This window comes from Brassica napus, chromosome C5 (genome assembly GCF_020379485.1).
Source record: "Brassica napus cultivar Da-Ae chromosome C5, Da-Ae, whole genome shotgun sequence".
Taxonomy (NCBI): Eukaryota; Viridiplantae; Streptophyta; class Magnoliopsida; order Brassicales; family Brassicaceae; genus Brassica; species Brassica napus.
This window is the reverse complement of record NC_063448.1, coordinates 26535374-26558569: the sequence shown is the minus strand read 5'-3', so window position 1 is coordinate 26558569 and position 23196 is coordinate 26535374. Positions and strand designations below refer to the sequence as shown.

At 42.5% G+C, this 23196-nt stretch overlaps 1 pseudogene; it reads left to right on the top strand.

The window, feature by feature from the left end:
* Nucleotides 1–12859: 12859 nt before the first annotated feature.
* LOC106385236 lies at nt 12860–16186 on the top strand (annotated as a pseudogene).
* The last annotated feature ends 7010 nt before the right edge of the window (nt 16187–23196 follow it).

The window sequence follows — 23196 nt, the reverse complement described above, 5'->3', positions numbered from 1 at the left end:
TTTGCTCAGTGACGCGTGTCTTATTTATATCAAAGTTCCAACTTCTCCTCCATTTCTCATAACCGATATGTGCGATCTTTGCTAATCTCACACTATCCCTCATTCTTGTTATTTAAAGACGCACAGCTTGCCGTTTCAATGCTCCCTTTTTTGAACGGTGTGTCAGATAGGTTTCAAGGCTGGGCAAAAAATCCGAATCCGAAGAACCGAACCGAATTCGATCCGTTAAATGTAGTACTGAACCCGAACTAAAATTAGTTAAATATTCAAATGGGTTCAAAACTTTGGTAACTAAAGAACCAGAACCGAACTCAACCCAACCGTAGTATTTTGGGTATCCAAAATAAATTTATGTACTTAAATATATCAATTAATTTAATATTTAATATATAAAATAATTCCAAAATATTAAATATATATACAAATAGTCAAAATTAAATATCTAAAATATCTAAACAATATTCAGAAAATCAAAATTACTTGAAATATCTATTGACCCTCTATCCAAATATTCAAGACAAACCAATTTATATGTTGAGTTTAAGTATCTTGACATACATTATTCAAATTTATATGGAATATATTATTATTTTAAATTCTGACATATTTAAATTACATATGAATTTTAATTTTTTAAAAATAATTTAAAATTTAAACAGGTTATCAGAATCCGGACCGAACCCGAAAAGATCCGAACCGAACCTAAATCAAAATTTATAAATATTCGAATGGGTGAAACCTTAAACTCCAATAGTACGAAACCCGAATAGAACCTGTCATGTCCCCGATCCTAGATAGGATAGTCCGGGACAGATTGTGGTACGAGGCGATGTACTGGATGTTGGGGTCAAAAACAATTATTTCGAAATCAACGGCTATGATTATTTCTTATTCACGGATTTCTCGCAAAATATTCACTGAAAGAAAGATCGGAAGTGAACGAACGAGCGAATCCCGCACAAAAGCCACTCGCCGGAGAGCTGAACCGTCGCGTGGTTGTGCTCGCCGGCGAGTTCGGCCGTCACGCGAGTCGGCTAGCCCGGCGAGCTGAACCGTCGTGTGGTTGTGCTCGCCGGCGAGTTCGGCCATCACCCGAGTCGGCTCGCCCGGCGAGCTCGACCTGATCCCGGCCTGTCCGACTTACTTCGACTCCTGTATCTTCCGTATAGCTGTGATATCCGACCTTCGAGACCATATACTTCTCGTTTCGTTTTGATTAAAGTTATTCTCGAAGTTTTATGACCAAAACCGAGAAATCGTATAACCGCAAAAAGGCCTAAGAACGGTCCGCAAGGATCCAAGCTGGTCTAGTGGCCCATCTACGCTCTCGGAAGGGATTCGAGCCCATAAAAGTTATGACGGTTTGTCCTAACTCGCAGAAATACGATAAATCATAAGTTTCCAAACATAAATGCAAAGATTCGAGGATAACTATCAAGATCGACGAAAAATGGAATATTTCCGAAAGAGATAGACTTGGGCCCGAAGGCGAAGGATGGGCCACCGACCTAGAGCGACTATATAAGGAGAGCAGGAGGAGAAGAAAAAGGGATCCGAGAATTTAGACTTAGGGAACTCCTGCTAGCTTAGAGAACTTAGGGCTTAGGTGGTTAGACTAGTACGACAAGGTTTAGGACGTCTTGGCCGCCTCTTGTCCTGTTGTTCTGATAGTTAGCATATCTCTACTCCTCTCGGAGAAATCTTGTATTCATACTATTCAATTAAACGCCTCTGAGCGATTATCTATCTTTTTATCGTTCTAAAGTGATTACGTAGAGAATTCGGACCTTCAAGGAAAAACGGGTTCACTCGGTTTTCCTCCATTATTATTTGTTATAATTGACGGTGTGAATTTCGGTTCCCACACTGGTCAGGTCATATGACCTTGAGACAAGCATACCATGGTCCGAAATGATGGTTAAGGACGTCAGGCAGGTAAGACTTAACCAGGATACGATGGAGACAAGGAAATAAGAGCTGGACGAGTGATCCGGGAGTTGGACAAGGTCCGGGTCAAGCTCAATCAGCTGGGTGCAGCTTGGAGCTAGCTCACCTGAACTTAATCAGCTCACTGGAGCTGAAGGACTAGCTCACCTGAACTTAATCAGCTCACTGGAGCTGAAGGACTAGATCACTGAGCTGGGGAAGCTGTGGGTCATCTAATCTCAGCATGGCGGAGTGTTTTGGTCCGGACCAGTGTGGATGGGTCGGAGCAGTTACCAGACGGTTACTGGACCGTACCGCCGGTCCGTGTGGGACGATGGGTCCTTCTTGGACAACGATCGGACCAGGAACTTTGGAAAGGTTCCAGCAGTCGGTTTTTGATGAAAGGAACCGACAAGGGGGCAGTTACGGACGGTTACCATGCGGAAGGAAGAAAGGGAACAGTTGCGGACGGTTGCTTCTTCCCTTGGAACCGATTCGGCCTTGGGCAGTTACGGACAGTTAAGTCCGACTTCCTCCTATAAATACCTGTTGTTGGGGTCAAAATCGGTCACGACGGAATCGATGTCCAAAAGTCCTTGGAAAAACCGAATCTAGGTTAAAACTTCAAAAGCCGAGAAAACGAACAGCTGAAACGGATCACCCGGCGAGCTCGGCCGTGACACGGGCCAGCTCGCCCGGCGAGCACGGCCGCGTTGCCAGTCGAGTCGCCGGCGAGCTTGGCCATGACACGGGCCAGCTCGCCCGGCGAGCATGGCCGCGTTGCCGGTCGACTCGTCGGCGAGCTCGGCCGTGACACGGGCCAGCTCGCCCGGCGAGCACAGCCGTGTTGCCGGTCGGCTCGCTCGATCGTGCCACGGATCGGCTCGCCCGGCGGCCACGGCCAATTCTCTGTGTACCATTCCGAACCCGGTCCCATCCCATAACCATGCATCTTCGTCCGAAGTTTCCATAACTCAGTCTTCGGGTCTGTGGATACGACACCAATGTTTCGTCTAAAAAACATCGTCGAAAGTATTCGGGAAGTTGGGAAGGTTAACTTAACACCAACTGCCTCGGCTATGCGAAGAAACAGGGTTCCGTTGGAAGAACCATGCCTATACCAACGGCTACTTCACGAGTAAAATCATAAAAACGCTAAAGTCTCGATACGGCCCAAAGAGGGTCCGAATTGCGGACAACGGCCCATCTTTGGTCCTAAAAGACTTGAACCCAAAAACTGGTATGACGGTTTATCGCGTCCGCGGAAAGAGATAAATGTCAAATTTCCGAAGATAATCACAAAGAAGAAGGAAATATGGAAAAGCCCGCTTCACGACAAATCCGGCCCGAGAAGAGGTAAACCGACCTAAGGAGGAGTATATAAGGAGGACCTAGGACGAAGAGCATGAGGGAGAGCATTCTAAGAGCAAACTTAATACTTAGAGCAATTTAGGCATTTTTCCGTTTTTACTATCGAGCTGCGACTCGACTAGGTTAGAACTTAGGTGGCTAGACTAGCGAACATACCGACAGCTCTCGTGGCCTAGGATCTCACCTGTTGTTCACGCTCAAACGCGAATTCTGAAATAAGACCTCTTTGTTCTCTTTTCGCTCTTTTACGATTTATTATTTTCGAATCTTTTATATTGATTGTGTTATGCGTGGCCCAGCAGATAACCGGGACCTTCAGGGAATGCTAGGTTAACTTGGCTTTCCTCCGATTAACTAAACTCGACGGTGTGAATTTCGGTTCCCACACCTATCTCTGAAAGTCGAATTCTTCATCATTTTCCTTGGGGAAACTCAGACAAAATTCTGAGAGAAAGATAAAGAGAGAGAGAGACCGTCGGTTTGGCAGTTACAACCGTGTGTGGTGGTTCTTTATCATTTCCGGTGAGAGTTTGACCGTGGGAAGCAAGGCGTGATGGATACTCGACTGAGAGAGAAGGAGAAGGAGAAGGAGAAGGACTTGGACCCAGGAGAGCGTACGCCTAAGGTCAGTGGTGTGGTTCGCAAACCATCGGACATAGCCGGCGGTTGATCCGTCCGTGCCTATGGTCCGATCTGTTTTGTTGGTTACACCCATTTCCACTTTCTGATTATTCCATCTAATATTCTGGATAATTATAGTGTGGTCTGATGGATCAGACTTGATGGCACTGAACCAAGGCCTTGGCCGGTTCAGGAATGATGTCCATGGCCTTGGTCGGTTCAAGAATGATGTCCATGGCCTTGGCCGGACTTATCATGGTCGAGATCTATATGATCGCGACCGAATTGATAAATTCTGACTTGACCAATCTCTTAGGTTGGATTTATCTTGAATTATCATGGTTTTTATTGAGTTTTATCGAATTGATTTAGAGATGGTCAGTTTGGCCGGTGTGGCTGTTCGTGGTCGAGATCTATAGGATCGAGACCGGTTCTGTGAAATCTGACTTGACCATTCTCTTAGTTCGGATTTATCATGGATTGTCATGAATTTTAATTAGTTTTTGGAGCATTTTCGAAATTGGTCAGACTTGGGCCTGATGAGCCGTTTGTATGCTTAGATGTAGAACCAACCATGCAATGATAGATCTTTGTGTTAAGTTATCTGATCATATGCTTGTGTGTTGTAATTGTGGTTCCAGGTACATACTTGGACCGTGGTAAAGGAAAGGGACTGTGAGGACTCTAGCCGTGGGAAGATATGTGGTGATTGGGTCTTTGTTGATAGATGTGAAGTATTTGTAACCTATTGTGCTTGTTGTAAATTTATGATAGCCTAGTGTGCAACTTAAGTATGATGAACGAATGAATGATGTATGGATCTATTTTATTATCTATAAAATATCGATTTGCCCTTATATGAATCTGATTGTCTAAGTTAGAATGGATGAACCTCAGAACACTGAAAAATACTTAGAAAAATATAGCACTTGAACTCGGAAATAAAAGAATCAAACTGAATGGAATTGTTAAGTAAGCCGCGGTCTGGTTGGGTTGAGGAATCCAGGATCGGGTCTTACAAGTTGGTATCAGAGCATGCTTGATTCTTTGATTAGTTTGGGTTATTGGGATCACCACACATCCGACTGTTGAGACTCGCGGGAAGGTTGTTTGTTTACTAGTATTGACAGCTTGATTGGTTAAACTTAGGATTGATTGAGGTTTTGGTTTTCTGTTATGAACTAACCTTTGTGTGTGTTTTGAATCCTAAGGGTACCAAGAGGAAGTCAAAGAAAGGAAAGGAGGCTGCTGGAGCATCCGGAAATGTTGAGGCTGTTGGAGTCAATCAGACTCAGGTGTTTCCTACTGATGTGTTGCCAACCCAGTTGGGTACGGTTAACATTGGAGCCGGATTGCCGCAGGAACCAATCCTTCCAACTGAGGTTCAGGTGGGGAACGTTGGAGATCAGCATGACCAGGACCAGGAAGAACAAGGGGAAACTTCCCATACTGAAGAACAGGTTGGTCTTAACCCCACTGGTGCTGCGGTTGATGATGAGACCGGTCCGGATGTGGAAGTGGCAGAGCCGTCCATGAAGGATGTGCTGGAGGCTATGAAGCTCATGGGTGCACAAATTGTGACTCTGACCCAGGCGTTCGCACCTTTGGTGAATTCCTCTGTGGGTCAGGTTACTCCTCCGGTTCGTGCGGCTCCACAGGCTACTAGTGGACGTTTGAGATCAGTGGCTGAAGTGGTGGAGATCGATCCACCGGACAGAGTGGCGGACGAGGTTGATTACCTGAGGATTTTGGAACGTGTCTCCAAGCTGGGGACCAAACACTTTGCTGGCAGTGTTGATCCTATTGAGGCAGACGAGTGGAGGAGCAGATTGGTACGTAACTTCCGCTCCACTCGCTGTCCTGATGAGTACAAGAAGGACATAGCTGTTCACTTCTTGGAAGGTGATGCTCACAACTGGTGGTTGGCACTGGACAAGCGTACCAATGGCACCATTGAGCGTTATGCTGACTTTGAGGTTGAGTTCAACCACAAGTACTTTCCTGCTGAGGCGTGGGATCGTTTGGAGTTTAAGTTCTTGGACTTGACGCAAGGCCGCAAGACAGTTCGTGAGTATGAAGAGGAGTTCAACCGGCTCAAGAGGTTTGTGGGAAGGGAGTTGGAGGACGAGGCAGTACAGGTCCGCAGGTTCATCCGGGGCTTGAGAGCCGAAATCAAGACCTACTACTCGGTCTGCACCTTCCGCACTGTGTCTGAGTTGGTTGAGAAGATGGCAATCCTTGAGACTAACCTTGCTGATGAGGCAAAGGTGAAGTCTAGAAGTCATGCGGCTTCTAGTGGATCTGGTGGTGACCGGAAGAGAAAGAGAGACTCGGCTGAAGAGGGTAAAACCTCAAGTGGTAGGCCAGAGTGCTCTAAGTGTGGAAGACGCCATGGAGGCAAAGTGCTGGAGAGCCATGGGGGCTTGTACTCGTTGTGGTAAGATGGATCATGCAGCTCGGGACTGTCCGGGACTGGAGCAAGGCCAGGGACAGGGTTCGGGTGGTGGTGGTACCTTTCACTGCCATGGCTGTGGCAAGGCCGGACATCTCCGTAGGGACTGTCCCAAGTCACAGGGTGGCCAGGAAAAGAGCCGTGGAGAGGCAAGCAAGCCGAGCCAGAACCGGGGCCAGTCATCCACACCAAGGGTGTATGAGCTATCTAAGGACACATATGAGGCTGGACCGTTCAAGGCGATCACTGGTAAAACTCTTGACTTATTCTTTTCAATTCAGTAGAATTGCATGGTATGAAACCTAGGATGGTTAGATACTTTGAATGGACCTTGTGTAGGGACCTTGAGTATTGGTGGTGTGGAAACACATGTACTTTTCTATACTGGTGCTACACATAGTTTTGTGAGCCCAGGAATGATCGGAAAGGGTTTTTTTCCGGGTAGGAACTGAGGATGAACCCTGCATAGTGAATGTAGCTGGTGGCCAACAGATGCATTCATTAGGGCAGATTAAGGGGATTCTGGTTGTGATCAAAGACAGGGTAATGCCTGCGGATCTGATTATTGTCCACCTAAAGAATCATGAAGTGATCTTAGGTATGGACTGGCTTGGAGAGCATAGGACCACCCTTGACTATCGCCGTGGAAGGGTGCAGTTTGAGATGGGTTGTGAATCCCCGGTTAGCTTCTAAGGCCTATGTCCGACCCCTGGAAATATAGTGGTGTCAGCAGTCCGAGCAGAACGGATGCTTGAGAATGGTTGTGAAGCCTATTTGGCTACCATTACCACTAAGGAGGTCGTTGGGGGTGGCGACCCGGACGGGATCCCACTTGTCAGTGAGTTCGAGGATGTGTTTCGGGCGCTACAGGGGATTCCCCCTGATAGGGCTGACCCGTTCATAATAGAACTGGAACCAGGGACCGGCCCAATGTCAAAAAGTCCCTACCGCATGGCTCCTGCCGAGATGGCCGAGCTGAAGAAACAACTTGAGGAGTTGTTGGATAAGGGCTTTATACGTCCTAGTGTATCACCTTGGGGAGCCCCAGTCCTCTTTGTGAAGAAGAAGGATGGAAGCTTCAGGTTGTGTATTGATTATCTGGGGCTGAACCGGGTCACTGTGAAGAACAAGTACCTATTTCCTCGGATTGATGAGTTGTTGGATCAACTCCGTGGAGCTAAGTGGTTCTCCAATATTGACTTGGCCTCTGGATATCATCAGATTCCAATCGAGCCAAGTGATGTGAAGAAGACGGCGTTCCGGACCCGGTACGGCCACTACGAGTTTGTGGTCATGCCATTCGGACTGACCAATGCACCAGCTGCCTTTATGAAGATGATTAATGGTGTATTCCGAGAGTACTTGGATGAGTTTGTGATCATCTTCATTGATGATATACTCGTGTACTCCAAGACAAAGGAGGACCATGAGAAGCATCTCCGGGCAGTGCTGGGACCCTTGGAGCAGAAGCTCTATGCGAAGTTAAGCAAGTGCAGCTTCTGGCAAAGGAGTATTGGATTCCTTGGGCACATTGTGTCTGATCAAGGTGTGCCCGTTGATCAAGAGAAGATCAAGTGTATACAGGAGTGGCCGCAGCCAAAGAGTGCTACGGAAGTAAGAAGCTTCTTGGGGCTGGACCGGCTATTACCGGAAGTTTGTCAAGGGATTCTCGAGCATAGCTCAACCCATGACACAACTGACATGCAAGGACGTGAGGTTTGCATGGTCTGAGGCATGTGCGAAGAGTTTCACAGCCCTGAAGGACATGTTGACCAGCGCACCGGTCCTGGTGTTGCCTGAGGCGGATCAGCCTTACGTGGTATATACTGATGCATCAATCACTGGAATGGGATGCGTCCTGACACAGAACGGGAAGGTGATAGCCTATGCTTCACGGCAGTTGAGAAAGCATGAAGGCAATTACCCAACCCACGATCTGGAGATGGCAGCTGTGGTGTTTGCTTTGAAAATATGGAGATCGTATATGTATGGTGCTAAGGTACAGATACTCACGGACCATAAGAGCCTGAAGTATATTTTCACTCAGCCTGAGTTGAACCTTAGGCAGAGGAGGCGGATGGAGTTTGCTGCAGATTATGATCTGGACATAGCTTATCATCCTGGAAAGGCTAATCTCGTGGCAGATGCCTTGAGCCGCAGGAGAGCGGAGGTATCGGCCGAAAGGGAGGCTGATGAGTTGGAAGGGATGGTACGGTAATTGCATCTCAACACCCTGGTTAGCCATGATGAGCCATTGGGGTTGGAGGCAGTGGACCAGGCCGATCTGCTTACCAGGATTCGTCAAGCACAAGGCTTGGACGAGAACCTCAAGAAGGTTGCTTCCAATGACAAGACGGAGTACCACACGACAAGCAATGGTACCATCTTGGTCAATGGAAGGATTAGTGTTCCTAATGATAAGGAACTGAAGGAAGAGATTATAAGACAAGCTCATAAGTCTAAGTTTTCTGTTCACCCGGGGTTGAACAAGATGTATAGGGATCTGAAGAGGTATTATCATTGGGTGAGGATGAAAACTGATGTGGCTGAGTTGGTGGCTAAGTGGCCAACCTGTCAACTCGTGAAAGCAGAGCATCAGGTTCCCAGTGGTCTGCTTCAGAACCTACCCATACCAGAGTGGAAGTGGGATCACATCACCATGGATTTTGTGACCGGTTTTCCCACTACCCGGAACCGGAAGGATGCTGTATGGGTTGTGGTCGATCGCTTGACCAAGTCTACACACTTTCTGGGCATCCGGAAAGGAGATGTTGTAGACCAGATTGTGCGGATCTACTTGGATGAGATAGTGCGGTTGCATGGTGTTCCAACAAGCATTGTCTCGGATAGAGATCCAAGGTTTACTTCTTACTTCTGGCAGGCTTTCCAAAAGGCCTTGGGTACCAGAGTAAATATGAGTACAACATATCATCCGCAAACGGATGGACAGTCGGAAAGGACGATCAAAACCTTGGAGGATATGCTGAGGGCGTGTGTCTTGGACTGGGGAGAGTCTTGGGAGAAACACTTGCCTTTGGTGGAGTTTGCTTACAGCAACAGCTTCCACACAAGCATTGGCATGTCGCCATATGAGGCATTGTATGGAAGACCTTGCCGGACACCCCTATGCTGGATCCAAGTTGGGGAGCGCAGCATGTTGGGACCTGAGATTGTAGAGGAGACCACTGATAAGATCAGGTTGGTCAAGGAAAAGATGAAAGAGGCGCATGACCGCCAGAAGAGCTACGCGGACAAGCGTAGGAAGCACCTTGAGTTTAAAGTGGATGATTTTGTGTATCTCAAGATGATTACCTTCAAGGGTAGGACCAGGGTTTCTGGAAGAAGGAAACTGGATCCTAGGTACTTGGGACCGTTCAGGATCATTGAGAGAGTGGGAGCCGTGGCATACAAGTTGAATTTGCCATCGGCCATGGATGCATTTCACAATGTGTTTCATGTATCCCAACTCCGGAAGTGCCTAACCGCCCAAGACATTGTGATGCCTGAGATCCCTGCTGATCTTGGTAAGAATTTGACCTTGGAGACTAGGCCAATTCGAATCATTGATCGGTCAGAGAAGACAATGAGAAGGAAAATGGTTCCCATGATTAAAGTGGAATGGGAGTTCAAAGGCAAGAACATTATCACTTGGGAAACGATGGCCAGGATGAAGGCTCAGTACCCGGAGTGGTACAGCCAGTTCCTTCCTGATGAAACATCCAACTTGGATTCGGGGACGAATCCATTGTTAGTGGGGGAGACTTGTCATGTCCCCGATCCTAGATAGGATCGTCCGGGACGGACTGTGGTACGAGGCGATGTACTGGTCAGGTCATATGACCTTGAGACAAGCGTACCATGGTCTGAAATGATGGTTAAGGACGTCAGGCAGGTGAGACTTAACCAGGATACGATGGAGACAAGGAAATAAGAGCTGGACGAGTGATCCGGGGGCTGGACAAGGTCTGGGTCAAGCTCAATTAGCTGGGTGCAGCTTGGAGCTAGCTCACCTGAACTTAATCAGCTCACTGGAGCTGAAGGATTAGCTCACCTGAACTTAATCAGCTCACTGGAGCTGAAGGACTAGCTCACTGAGCTGGGGAAGCTGTGGGTCAGCTCATCTCAGCATGGCGGAGTGTTTTGGTCCGGACCAGTGTGGATGGGTCGGAGCAGTTACCAGACGGTTACTGGACCGTACCGCCGGTCCGTGTGGGACGATGGGTCCGTCATGGACAACGATCGGACAAGGGACTTGGGAAAGGTTCCAGCAGTCGGTTTTTGATGAAAGGAACCAACAAGGGGGCAGTTACGGACGGTTACCATGCGGAAGGAAGAAATGGAACAGTTGCGGACGGTTGCTTCTTCCCTTGGAACCGATTCGGCCTTGGGCAGTTACGGATAGTTAAGTCCGACTTCCTCCTATAAATACCTGTCTCTGAAAGTCGAATTCTTCATCATTTTCCTTGGGGAAACTCTGGCAAAATTCCGAGAGAAAGATAAAGAGAGAGAGACCGTCGGTTTGCCAGTTACAACCGTGTGTGGTGGTTCTTTATCATTTCCGGTGAGAGTTTGACCGTGGGAAGCAAGGCGTGATGGATACTCGACAGAGAGAGAAGGAGAAGGAGAAGGACTTGCCCCCAGGAGAGCGTACGCCTAAGGTCAGTGGTGTGGTTCGCAAACCATCAGACATAGCCGGCGGTTGATCCGTCCGTGCCTATGGTCCGATCCGTTTTGTTGGTTACACCCATTTCCACTTTCTGATTATTCCATCTAATATTCTGGATAATTATAGTGTGGTCTGATGGATCAGACTTGATGGCACTGAACCAAGGCCTTGGCCGGTTCAGGAATGATGTCCATGGCCTTGGCCGGACTGATCATGGTCGAGATCTATATGATCGCGACCGAATTGATAAATTCTGACTTGACCAATCTCTTAGTTGGGATTTATCATGAATTATCATGGTTTTTATTGAGTTTTATCGAATTGATTTAGAGATGGTCAGTTTGGCCGGTTTGGCTGTTCGTGGTCGAGATCTATAGGATCGAGACCGGTTCTGTGAAATCTGACTTGACCATTCTCTTAGTTCGGATTTATCATGGATTGTCATGAATTTTAATTAGTTTTTGGAGCATTTTCGAAATTGGTCAGACTTGGGGCTGATGAGCCGTTTGTATGCTTAGATGTAGAACCAACCATGCAATGATAGATCTTTGTGTTAAGTTATCTGATCATATGCTTGTGTGTTGTAATTGTGGTTCCAGGTACAGATTTGGACCGTGGTAAAGGACAGGGACTGTGAGAACTCCAGCCGTGGGAAGATGTGTGGTGATTGGGTCTTTGTTGATAGATGTGAAGTACTTGTAACCTATTGTGCTTGTTGTGAATTTATGATAGCCTAGTGTGCAACTTAAGTATGATGAACGAATGAATGATGTATGGATCTATTTTAACTTCTATAAAATATCGATTTGCCCTTATATGAATCTGATTGTCTAAGTTAGAATGAATGAACCTCGGAACACTGAAAAATATTTAGAAAAATATAGCACTTGAATTCGGAAATAAAAGAATCAAACTGAATGAAATTGTTAAGTAAGCCGCGGTCTGGTTGGGTTGAGGTATCCAGGATCGGGTCTTACAGAACCCTAACCGACTGGATATCTGAGTGTCCACTATGCGATGGGTTTCTATTTGTGTATTATATTCGTGGCAGAGAGTCAAAACTGAGAGAGAGCTTATGACAATGATTTATTCATTCCATTTTATCATTACAGCTTTGCTATATACACTAGTTATTCTGGTCTCACTGCACCTGGGAGCTTAGGTTTCTCGGGTGCTCATTTCTTTTCCGGAAGCTTCTCCAATCAACTCAGGTATCTCCAACAAGTCCGTACTCAGCTACGTACCTACATTTTCATAGCCACTCACACCGACGTTATTTTTGAAACTGCAGCTTTTTATGAAACCACAAGGCACAAACGGTGTTGTTTTACTGGTCAAAGGTCAAACTTAATTTTATTATTTTAATATTTATTTTAAAAATAAAATAAAAAGGTCAAAGTTCAAAGATCAAAACTGATTTACTTCCCTTCGATACTAGGATTAGATACCATAATTATAAGAGAAAAAAACAAAAATAGCACTAAATCAAGTTTTTGTTTCCAAACTAGCATTCAAGGTCAAAAGTCACAAAAATAACACTTAATGTTTTATCAAAAGTCATAAACTTAGGGTTTAGAGTTAAAATGTGGGGTTTATGATTTAGGATTTAGGGTTTAGAGTTTAGGGTTTAGGGTTTAGAGTTTAGGGTTTAGGGTTTAGAGTTTAGGGTTTATGGTTTAGAGTTTAGGGTTTAAAATTTAGGGTTTGGGGTTTAGAGTTTAGGGTTTAGGGTTTAGGGTTGAGAAATGAGGTTTTGGGTTTAAGATTTCAAATTTTGAAATATAAAAAAATTAAAATTTTCAAAGGATAAACTTATAAAGATGCTATTTTGGTCATTTTAGTTTTTGATTGCTATTTTTGTGATATAAACTAAAAAAAATGTTATTTTGGAGATTTGCCCAAAATTGATTTACTTCCCTTCCATACTAGGATTAGATACCGTAATTATAATTCTATGATATGATTCCTTTCTATTTTATTTAAGAAAGAGAATTACAAATATATAAACTTTAAATGCTGAAAAATCTTCATTCCGTTTAAGAGAAAGATAACATTTGAGTTTCGTTAAGTTGGAATCATACAGGAACAGGTTAAGAGAGAGAGAGGCAGCCATGGTTTCCACCACCAAGATCAAGTCCGTTGATTTCTACAGGTAACCACCCTTTCTTGCATTTACTCTCTTGTGTCTCAATTCTGATGATACTATTGGTTTTTGATTCACGTGCATAAAGTCTCGACCTTTACTCTGTATATTTGGATAATTACTCTGAGAATTGTATACTTATGCTGAGTGTGATTTTGTGTTGTTCTTCAGGAAAATCCCAAGAGATTTGACAGAGGCATCTCTCTCTGGTGCTGGATTGTCCATTGTAGGTGCCCTCGCTATGATCTTCTTGTTTGGAATGGTAACCTCTTTGCCTTGTTTCCATCTTCACAATTTTACTGTTGTGGCTGTGAAGAGTATCATATGCTTCTTGCATTGTCCGTCCGTTGATTCTAGCTAATGGTTTAACTTGCAGGAGCTGAGTACTTATTTGGCAGTTACCACTAATACATCTGTTATAGTTGACAACAGCTCTGATGGGGACTTCTTACGCATTAATTTCAACGTCAGGTAGAATTAAACAACAACCAACATGCATCAGAGTATCCATTGTTTTTCTATAAGGCTGGTCATTTCTTGATAAATTGACCATTTTTTGTAGCTTTCCTTCCCTCTCATGTGAATTTGCATCGGTTGATGTCAGCGACGTGTTAGGAACCGTAAGTTTCTGTTTCCAATTCTCAGTCTTGTCTGATGATTGTTGTATATACTAAAATAACAAAGTTTGTCATTACAGAGAATGGTTCTTAGACTGTATGTCAGATTATGCAACTCATTGGTTATGTTGTATAAGCTATGGTTAATCTTTGTTAGTAAATTGTTCTTTTTTTTCAGAACAGGTTGAATCTAACGAAAACGATTAAGAAAGTCCCTATTGATCCGCATTTAAGAGCCACTGGTGCAGAAGTCCACTCCACCTCTGGCTTAGATCTCATCAACCATGGAGACGAAGATCATGGAAACAATACTTATGCTGCTATTCCATTAACTGGTGCTACTTTTGACAAGTTTTCACATCAGTAAGTTGGCAACTTATTAGTACCTGTCCAAGTGTTCAGAGATGCACAACTGAAATGGAACCTTCGTTGTGCAGTTTTCAAATCTTGGTTGTTAATTTCTATGCGCCATGGTGCTACTGGAGTAATCGCTTGGTAATGTTGGTTTGATTACCTATGTTGGGTCCATAAAAATATGTAAATGCTTAGTATTTTACAACGTTTCTTTTGTTCTCTCTGCTAAACATTTTCAGAAACCATCTTGAGAGAAAGCAGCTGAAATAACAAGACAAAGGTATGTAGTTCTGTTTTTTTTTTTTTCTTTCTGTTTGTTACTAAACGTTGAAGAATCATCAAGTTCATGCTTTTCTGATGATTTCTGTTTGGAATTGCAGATATAATCCTGAAACTGATGGGCGTGTTCTTCTAGGAAGCGTTGATTGCACAGAAGAAACTACTCTATGCAAGAGGTATATATACCAAGTTTGATGTTTTCTCATCTTTTTTTTTTGTTGTAGTTTAATGTATCAAATGAAAATTTTCAGGAACCATATACAAGGCTACCCATCTATCAGGATTTTCCGCAAAGGCAGTGATCTTAAGTGAGAAAATTGATCTTCATGTCATCTACTTAAAACCATTTATTATTCTCTCTTTCTATAACTCCACATCCTCTTTGATGATAATGTTCACTCTCAAATCGTTGTGCAGGGAGGACCATGGCCACCATGAACATGAATCTTACTATGGAGATAGAGACACAGAGAGCATACTCAAGGTAATACTAATCTCAATTAGATTCAACCATTAGGAATGAATATATGATTGCACCAGTTTGTACAAATTTACAATGATTTGTTTCATCCAGATGGTGGAAGATCTGCTCAAACCTATCAAAAAGGAGGACCACAAGTTAGCTTTAGATGGTAAAACTGATAATGTGGCTTCAAGTATTAAAAAGGCACCAGTTAGTGGTGGTTGTAGAATCGTAGGCTATGTGCGTGCCAAGAAGGTAAAAGTGAAGTTATCAATGTTCTAGTTTTTATCTTCTAATGGTGTGCCATTTTGGTAGTGATATTGGTTTTTGATTCAGGTCCCTGGAGAAATCATTATCTCAGCTCATTCAGGAGCTCATTCGTTCGATGCTTCTCAAATGAACATGTCTCATTATGTTTCCCATCTCTCCTTTGGTAAAATGATTTCAGAAAGGTTGTTGACTGATATGAAACGCTTAATGCCTTATCTTGGCCTAAGCCATGACAGGCTTAATAACAAATGGTTCGTAAATGAAGGACAGTTTGCTGCTAATGTTACCGTAAGTCCCACAATTTTTTTTTTTTTTTTTACTTTCCTAGTCGGGGTTTACACTTTTAACGTGTGAAAATACAGATCGAACATTATCTTCAAATAGTCAAAACAGAGGTCGTTTCAAGAAGATTCGGTCAAGAACACTCAGTGATTGAGGAGTATGAGTATACGGCTCATAGCAGCGTGGCTCATGGTTACTATTACCCTGTTGCCAAGTTTCGCTTTGATCTCTCTCCTATGCAGGTTTCTCTTCTCTTTCAGCATTTGATCTCTCACCAGTCACCAATGTCAATTCATGCTCTTCTCTCTTAAAAACCTTCCCTATGTTTTTTGCAGGTCTTAATAAGTGAGAACCCAAAGTCATTCTCACACTTCATCACAAATGTTTGCGCCATCATAGGTGGTGTTTTCACGGTATAGTATTTTTTTTTGTTCATTCTCTCAGTCTTAACTTTGTTTCATTTGCTTATGTACTCCATGGTGACTGTATGATTCTGCTTGTTGGGTTTTAGGTTGCGGGGATACTAGATTCGATATTTCAAAACACATTCAGACTGGTGAAGAAGATCGAGCTTGGAAAAAACATTTGATCAAGAGTGAGTGAGTGGTTTAGATGTTACTTCTTTTCAGTTTCTTGTAAGATCTTAAAACCATTAAAAAATCTCAGTTCTTACATACCTTGTAGACTATGTTTGTTTTGGAATATCAGTTTCAGAGGATAAGGAAACAATGTTGGCTGTACATCTTTATTTCTTCATGATTCTTGATCTTTTTTAATCTTTTCCATTCATATTTGTATATAGGTCTAATGGTATTATGTGTTAAGCTAGATAAGCTTCCAACCTAAAATCAATTGTGGGATATCTATCTTATATATTACCAAAGATCCCTTCCAACTACTGATTTGGGATATTTTGTGTCTAATACGCTCCCTCGAGATGATGGCTCTTTGAGCGTCAATTTCGGAATGCTCGGACAAGGATCGATGGACCAACTTTTGGGTCAGATCGACGTTGATCGGGTTGGACTGCGTGAACCTGGCTCTGATACCATGTTAAACTAGATGGTCTTCCAACCTAAAACTAATTAATGATAAGAGGAGTGACTCATCTATCTTATATATAATGTTAAAGATTCCTTTCAACTACCGATGTGAGACACTTTGTGTCTAATATTATAAATAATGTATATCATTTACACTAGCTGAAAAGAGAGAACAATACACACACGCGTAGACACTTATTTATTATTTTACTAACAAAAATGAACAAAGAAAGAAACAGAAGGCAAAGCATAAGGAGTCTAGTGTAAGTGATAGAGCACTGTATTTTTCAATATGTATAATATTAAATGTATTACACTCTTAGCTCGTTGGATACACGAGTCAATCCCAATCTCATGTTCATACCAAAGACTCAAATCTTCTAAAACAAGCCGAACATCTAACAACTTTTGGGCAAAACTTGTAATTTTTTCAAATCATCATTAAATTCGTGGGCGGCTACGGTGTCGATCGATACTTCGAGTACGGTGTCGATCGATGCTTCTCCTAGAAACAGCCTCCGACTTCAAATCTTTCCTCAAATCTCCAAAATGACCCAAAAGTTCCAATTATCTCCAATAAACACCTAGACCTGAAAAATTCTAAAACAACTCCAAATGCATATAAAAGACTCTAAAAACATACTTATATCATTGTTGAAAATAGATAAAATCCATGACATATCAACTCCTCCAAACTTATCATTTTGCTTGTACTCAAGCAAAATTTAGAATAAATCCGTGGAAATAGTTTGAAGACACAGAGACTCACCAGCTCTTAAGAACACAACTTTTATCTCACATCTTTCGCAGCCACATCTGAGGTATTTCCACGTACTTTGGACTAGCTTAGCAAACTGCATACACACAACTTACCAGATACCATCTGACATATCCCTCTCCTGACCACATTTCTTACATATAAAGGTGTAGGCTTTATCTTGGGAATATCGATCATAGAACACATAGATTCTTACTCAAACAAGTATTTGAATCACATGTAATTTTATATGATCCCTTTCTTCTCTATTTTCTCTCCTCTCTGATTCTCTTTTTCTAATCCTTGATGAACAGTGATTGTGCTACATTGTAGCACACTAATGCTGCTACAGTTCCAAACTTATCATTTTGCTTGTACTCAAGCAAAATTTAGAGTAAATCTGTGGAAATAGTTTGAAAACACAGAGACTCACCAGCTCTTAAGAACACAACCGGGGGGGGAGAGAGAGAGAGAGAGAGAGAGAGAGAGAGAGAGAGAGAGAGAGAGAGAGAGAGAGAGAGAGAGAGAGAGAGAGAGAGAGAGAGAGAGAGAGAGAGAGAGAGAGAGAGAGAGAGAGAGAATGGAATCAAATGCACAAAGCTTTATCTTTCAAACATGTAGGGTGAATCTGATCAAGTGTATAACAATCCCAAAACAAGCAAATTAAATTGATTTGGTTGGAGGTTAACTTTGGTTTCTTCAGACTTCTCAAGACGTGTGGATGTTACAGGCGTGTTGATCTGCTTTGACTTTTCCATTCAGTATAATCTGAAGAAAAACAACTCAGAATGGTGCTAGAATGTGGCTAAGTGGGATTGTTCCAAGAAAATGTTCATAATCTCCAACTGACTCTGTTTGACTCAATAAAAGAAATTAAAATGGAACGTTGAAAATTAAAACAAAACATAATACTAGTAACTACTTCTCCAGATTTAAACAACATTGTCCCCAGTGTTATTCAGCCTAAGTTTGGTTGATGAAAGATAAAACTAGTATGTGGCTGATTAAAGACAGAAAATTTCGTACCTCTCTGTCTCGAGTGTCACCAAGACTTAAACAACACTGTCAAGACTTAAACAACACTGTCCCCAGTGTTATTCACTCTAAGTTTTGTTGATGAGAGATAAAAATAAAATTTCGTATCTCTCTGTCTCGAGTGTCGATCGCCACCACAAGCATGGTGTTGATTGACACTGCTGAGACAGAAAATTTATGCGCCCATTTCAACGTATCAGGAGAGTAGCTCGTCAGTTTTGATTCATCAGCAAGCAAAGTTAGCACTCGAAGGCACAAAGCTTTATCTTTCAGACATGTAGGGTTAATCTGATCCAGTGTATAACAATCCCCAAAAAAGCGAATTAAAGTGATTTGGTTGGAGGTTAACTTTGGTTTCTTCAGACTTCTCAAGAAGTGTGGAAATTACAGGCGTGTTCATCTGCTTTGACTTTTCCATTCAGTATATTCTGAAGAAAAACAACTCAGAATGTGGTTAAGTGGGATTGTTCCAAGAAAATGTTCATAATCTCCAACTGGCTCTGTTTGACTCAGTAAAATAATTTAAAATGGCACATTGAAACTTAAAACAAAATATAACATCAATAACTACTTCCCCATACTTAAACAACATTGTCCCCAGTGTTATTCAGTCTAAGTTTGGTTGATGAAAGACAAAAATAGAATGTGGCTGATTAAAGACAGAAAATTTTGTACCTCTCTGTCTCGAGTGTCGCCCAGACTTAAACAACACTGTCCCCAGTGTTATTCACTCTAAGTTTGGTTGATGAGAGATAAAAATTGAATGTGACTGATTAAAGACATAAAATTTCGTACCTCTTTGTCTCGAGTGTCGATCGCCACCACAAGCGTGTTGTTGATCGACACTGCTTAGACAGAAAATTTATGCACCCATTTTAACGTATCAGGAGAGTAGCTCGTCAGTTTTGATTCATCAGTCAGCAAAGTTAGCACTGTTTGACATCCAAACGCACGTTAGGAACAAGAAAATTAATATCACTTAAACTACCCCAAGGAGTGACTTGTACTCTCTCAAATAAGAGGTCCAGTCGTAGTTCTTAGGGATCGAATCTACAAGGAGCTAAGACACGCAATAGATCCTAACTAGTTTATGATTAAGATAGGTAAACAATTAAATAGTAAATAGCAGAGGTGAACAAGGCAGTTGTTCGATTGATTGATTGGTTGGTTGTAAACAATTATGAGAAATAGCTAGATTTAGGGTTTCAGGTAATTGAGATTATAGTGATATAGATGCTAAGGTTTTCAATCCTAGAACACGGATTCTAATTGCAAAGTATTCCAGCTTCCGCGTGCGATTAAATCCTATTGACTAAGTCTATATCTCACCCATCGCTTGTTGATATAGTTCGAACGTCGATCAATGCTATGTGACTAGCGTCGCTCGATGTTTACCTAAGCAAGCGTTGCCGAGCTGTTTGATAGGTTCGCTAGTTTGACTAAATTAGATGTTGCTTGTTTCTACCAATCCTACCTCAAAGGAATTAATTCAGGTAAGAGACCATGCTTTCTCTTGCGCCTAATTATCCTAAGTTCAGGGTTCTAGTTAGCTATTCTAGAACACAATCATTAATAACAATTCCTATAATATGAAATCTTTGTCACCTTAGCGTATCTATATTTTGGGATAATCCCTCATAACTTTACTTCTAACCCTAATTTTTACAAAGTAACTACTTAGACATAGCAAAACAGAACATAACAAATATTTGAATAAACTGCATAAATAAAATAAGGTAGAAAAATTGGAGTTCCAATACAAAGCTCTAAAGGAGTCTTGAATCTTCTCTCCAAAGTGTTAAAAACCCTAAATATGATTTACTGTGAAAAGTACAAAGTATGAAAGCGTGTGTTGCCCAAAACAATGGTAGAGCACATAAACATTAGGTTAAAATTGGCCAGGGGTATCTTGTAAATGATGTGGAACTTGGGCCATAAGTCAGCTGAGAACCAAGTTGGCCCTTGTGCGCTTCGCTGTCGATCAACAACAAGAGTTATCCGTCAATCGACGTTTGACTCTGAATGTCGACTCGTGACTGGTTCTATGGGCAGCAACGAGTTTCTTCTAGCTTTATCTCCAAAATGCTCCAAAATCACCATATATCTCCAAAACACTCATGAACCTGTAAATACTCTAAAAAGACTCCAAAACATAATAAATAACTCCTAAAATACTTATATATCATGGCTAAAAATATGTAAAATCCATGGTATATCTACTTTTCCAGACTTACTCGTTTGCTCTCCTCAAGCAAAACAAGAGCAGTCCTAATGAAAGAGCTTTTGAACACAGCAGGGACTCACATAATTTAAAATCACTACTCTCACTTCTGCAAATATGAAAGGTGGAAGTGAATCATTACTAACCTTGGATGATTCAATGTACCACGCTCTAACTTAGTCACCATTACCATACATCACACAACTCCACTGATAGCGCCTGACATACCCCTCTACTGACTTCATTAAAGTAAATGTGTAGGCTACATCTTGGGAGTATCGATCAAAGGATACATGGAATCAACTCAAAAAAGTATCTGGACCTACAGGTAACCCTTTCCGGTTTTCCCACTCTCTTCTCTCTTCTCTGAATCCTATTTTTTTATATAGTATATATAGTATTACTGGGAAAAGTTGTAGAAAAATAGTGGGGTCATTGATAATGTATCTACCCCTCGCTTCCAAACAATGTGTGATCATTCTATTATAGAATAATGGCGTCGCAGGAAACATTCCTACCCCTCTAAACCGCAAGAAATCATTTCAATATTTTGTAAATATGAATGCCAAAGAGAGGTGGATGGAGAACCAGGGACACTAAGTCAAATACCTTCCAGACTTGCAAGAGGACTCCGATACAATGTATACCAAGCCCCAAAACAAGCAAGTGGAGTAGACTAAGGTTGGAAGTCAGCTTTGGTTTCTCTAGACATTCTTAGTAAGTGTGGATGTGAGTAACACGTGATACACTGGGGTGTTTCCATCTAATACATCCTGCTGTCAATAAATCTAGATGGTGCTAGAGAGTGGTTAGAGTAGTAGCTAAATTGTAATAAGATCATAATCCTTTTCTTGACTCGAAAAAGCATATTGAAAACATTTTTTTTTATAAGACTCAAACTAAACTAGTATCAGTAAACCTCCCTCCGGACTTAAACAACATTGTCCCCAGTGGTTATTCAGTCGAAGTTTGGTGAGAACATAAATCGAAAATACTTAATGTAACAAGGAAAACAATATACCTGCCCAATGATGCCAGTGTCGATCGACACAAATAAGTGGCATTCGATCGGTGGCGGTGGTGTGCTGTCGATCGATATCGACTGTGTCTCATCGGTTGATGCTTAGAGCAATCGTCTCCTCGGATCTAAATTTTTTTCTGAAACAAAGTAAACACGAAAATAAGTAAAACTAATCAAAGAAAACTTAAATAGTCATTTAGCTTGACTTTTGGAGGTGGTTTGGCTAGTAAGGAGGTAGGTGACTACTTGTTGGGAAACAAGTGTCTACATCTTCAAAGGACATATCGAACCAGGTACCAACAAGGATTTTGATTGCTTCTTCACCTTTGGTTTTGTGATCTTGCTGCCTCTGAATAATCCATTAAGTATAATCCAATTTTTGCTGCAGCTCCTCCATTGTTTTGCTGATCCAAGCAATGTTGTTGTGGAGAGGGTGAAAGAGTATGTCCATTGTTTGTTGCATCTTTTCGTACATCTTATCCTGGTTAGACATTGATTTCTTCATGATTTCCATGACCTCATCTCTAGTGTATTTGTATTCTTCTGGTGAAGGTGTAGGTATGAGATGGATTCCGGGCATCTGAAAACGTCCCTCATACTGTGGTAGACTCAGATACTTCCTCCTGATTTATCAGCCATCTCCAATATTGCGTCTATATCTTCCTTATAAACATTGATGATCCTTCCATCCAGTGCATGTGTGTTGCCATCTTCATCTATGTATACTCTATACTCGTCTGGCTGTACGACACGGATCATCCTTTTTGAATGGGTAGAAGTGTGTGAAGCTAGGTTGGTAGTAATCATTCTCCCAACTGTCGATATATCCTTCTGGAAAATCGACTATCTCATTCGCAAGATAACAGTCGATCGGTGCTTCTAAAGCTCTGTCAATCGTCGCTTCAAATCTACAATCGAACGACGGCTCAGGTTGAGTGTCGATTGATGCTCCATTATCTGATTCACGCTCAGCTCCAGAATCGGAGAACAGACTGCTATGATCATCTCCAATCTCCATGTAGAACGTCTGTGGCTTGATGTTGGGGTCAAAAAAGGTAATCTCGAAATCAACGGCTAGGATCACTACTAACGTAAAGCTTCCCCGGAACTACTTCGAGAAAGTCGAGAATCTATGAAGACCCGACTTCTTTGAATAACTCCTGGGAGAGAAAGCCGAGGTTCGACCTATCCCGACCCGCTCGCCTTGGCTTATCCCGTCCCACTCGCCTTATTGCGAGTGCGGCCTTGCCCGGCCCGCTCGCCATATGGCGAGCCCGGCTTGTCTCGGCCTGCTCGCCATATGGCGAGTGCGGCCTTGTCCTGGCCCGCTCGCCATATGGCTAGTGTGGCCATTGTGGGAATCAAAATTCGCACTGTAGATTTCCGTTTAAATAAGGAAACTAGGAAAACCCTAATTTCCCAAAGGTCCCGGATATCTGCTAATACCACACGTCAAGCAAATCAGAACACGATAATGACAACGAAGAAGTATAAAAATCGTAAAAAGAGAGCAAAGAGAAGTCTTATTCCGAATTTGCGTATGAGCGTTTACAACAAGGTATAAGCCTGGGCTCGAGAGCTGTCGGCAAGATTCCTAGTTCTAGCAACCCTAAGACGGCTAAACCTAATTGAGTCGCAGCTCGAAATAACAAAAATGGAAAGTTGCCTAATTGCT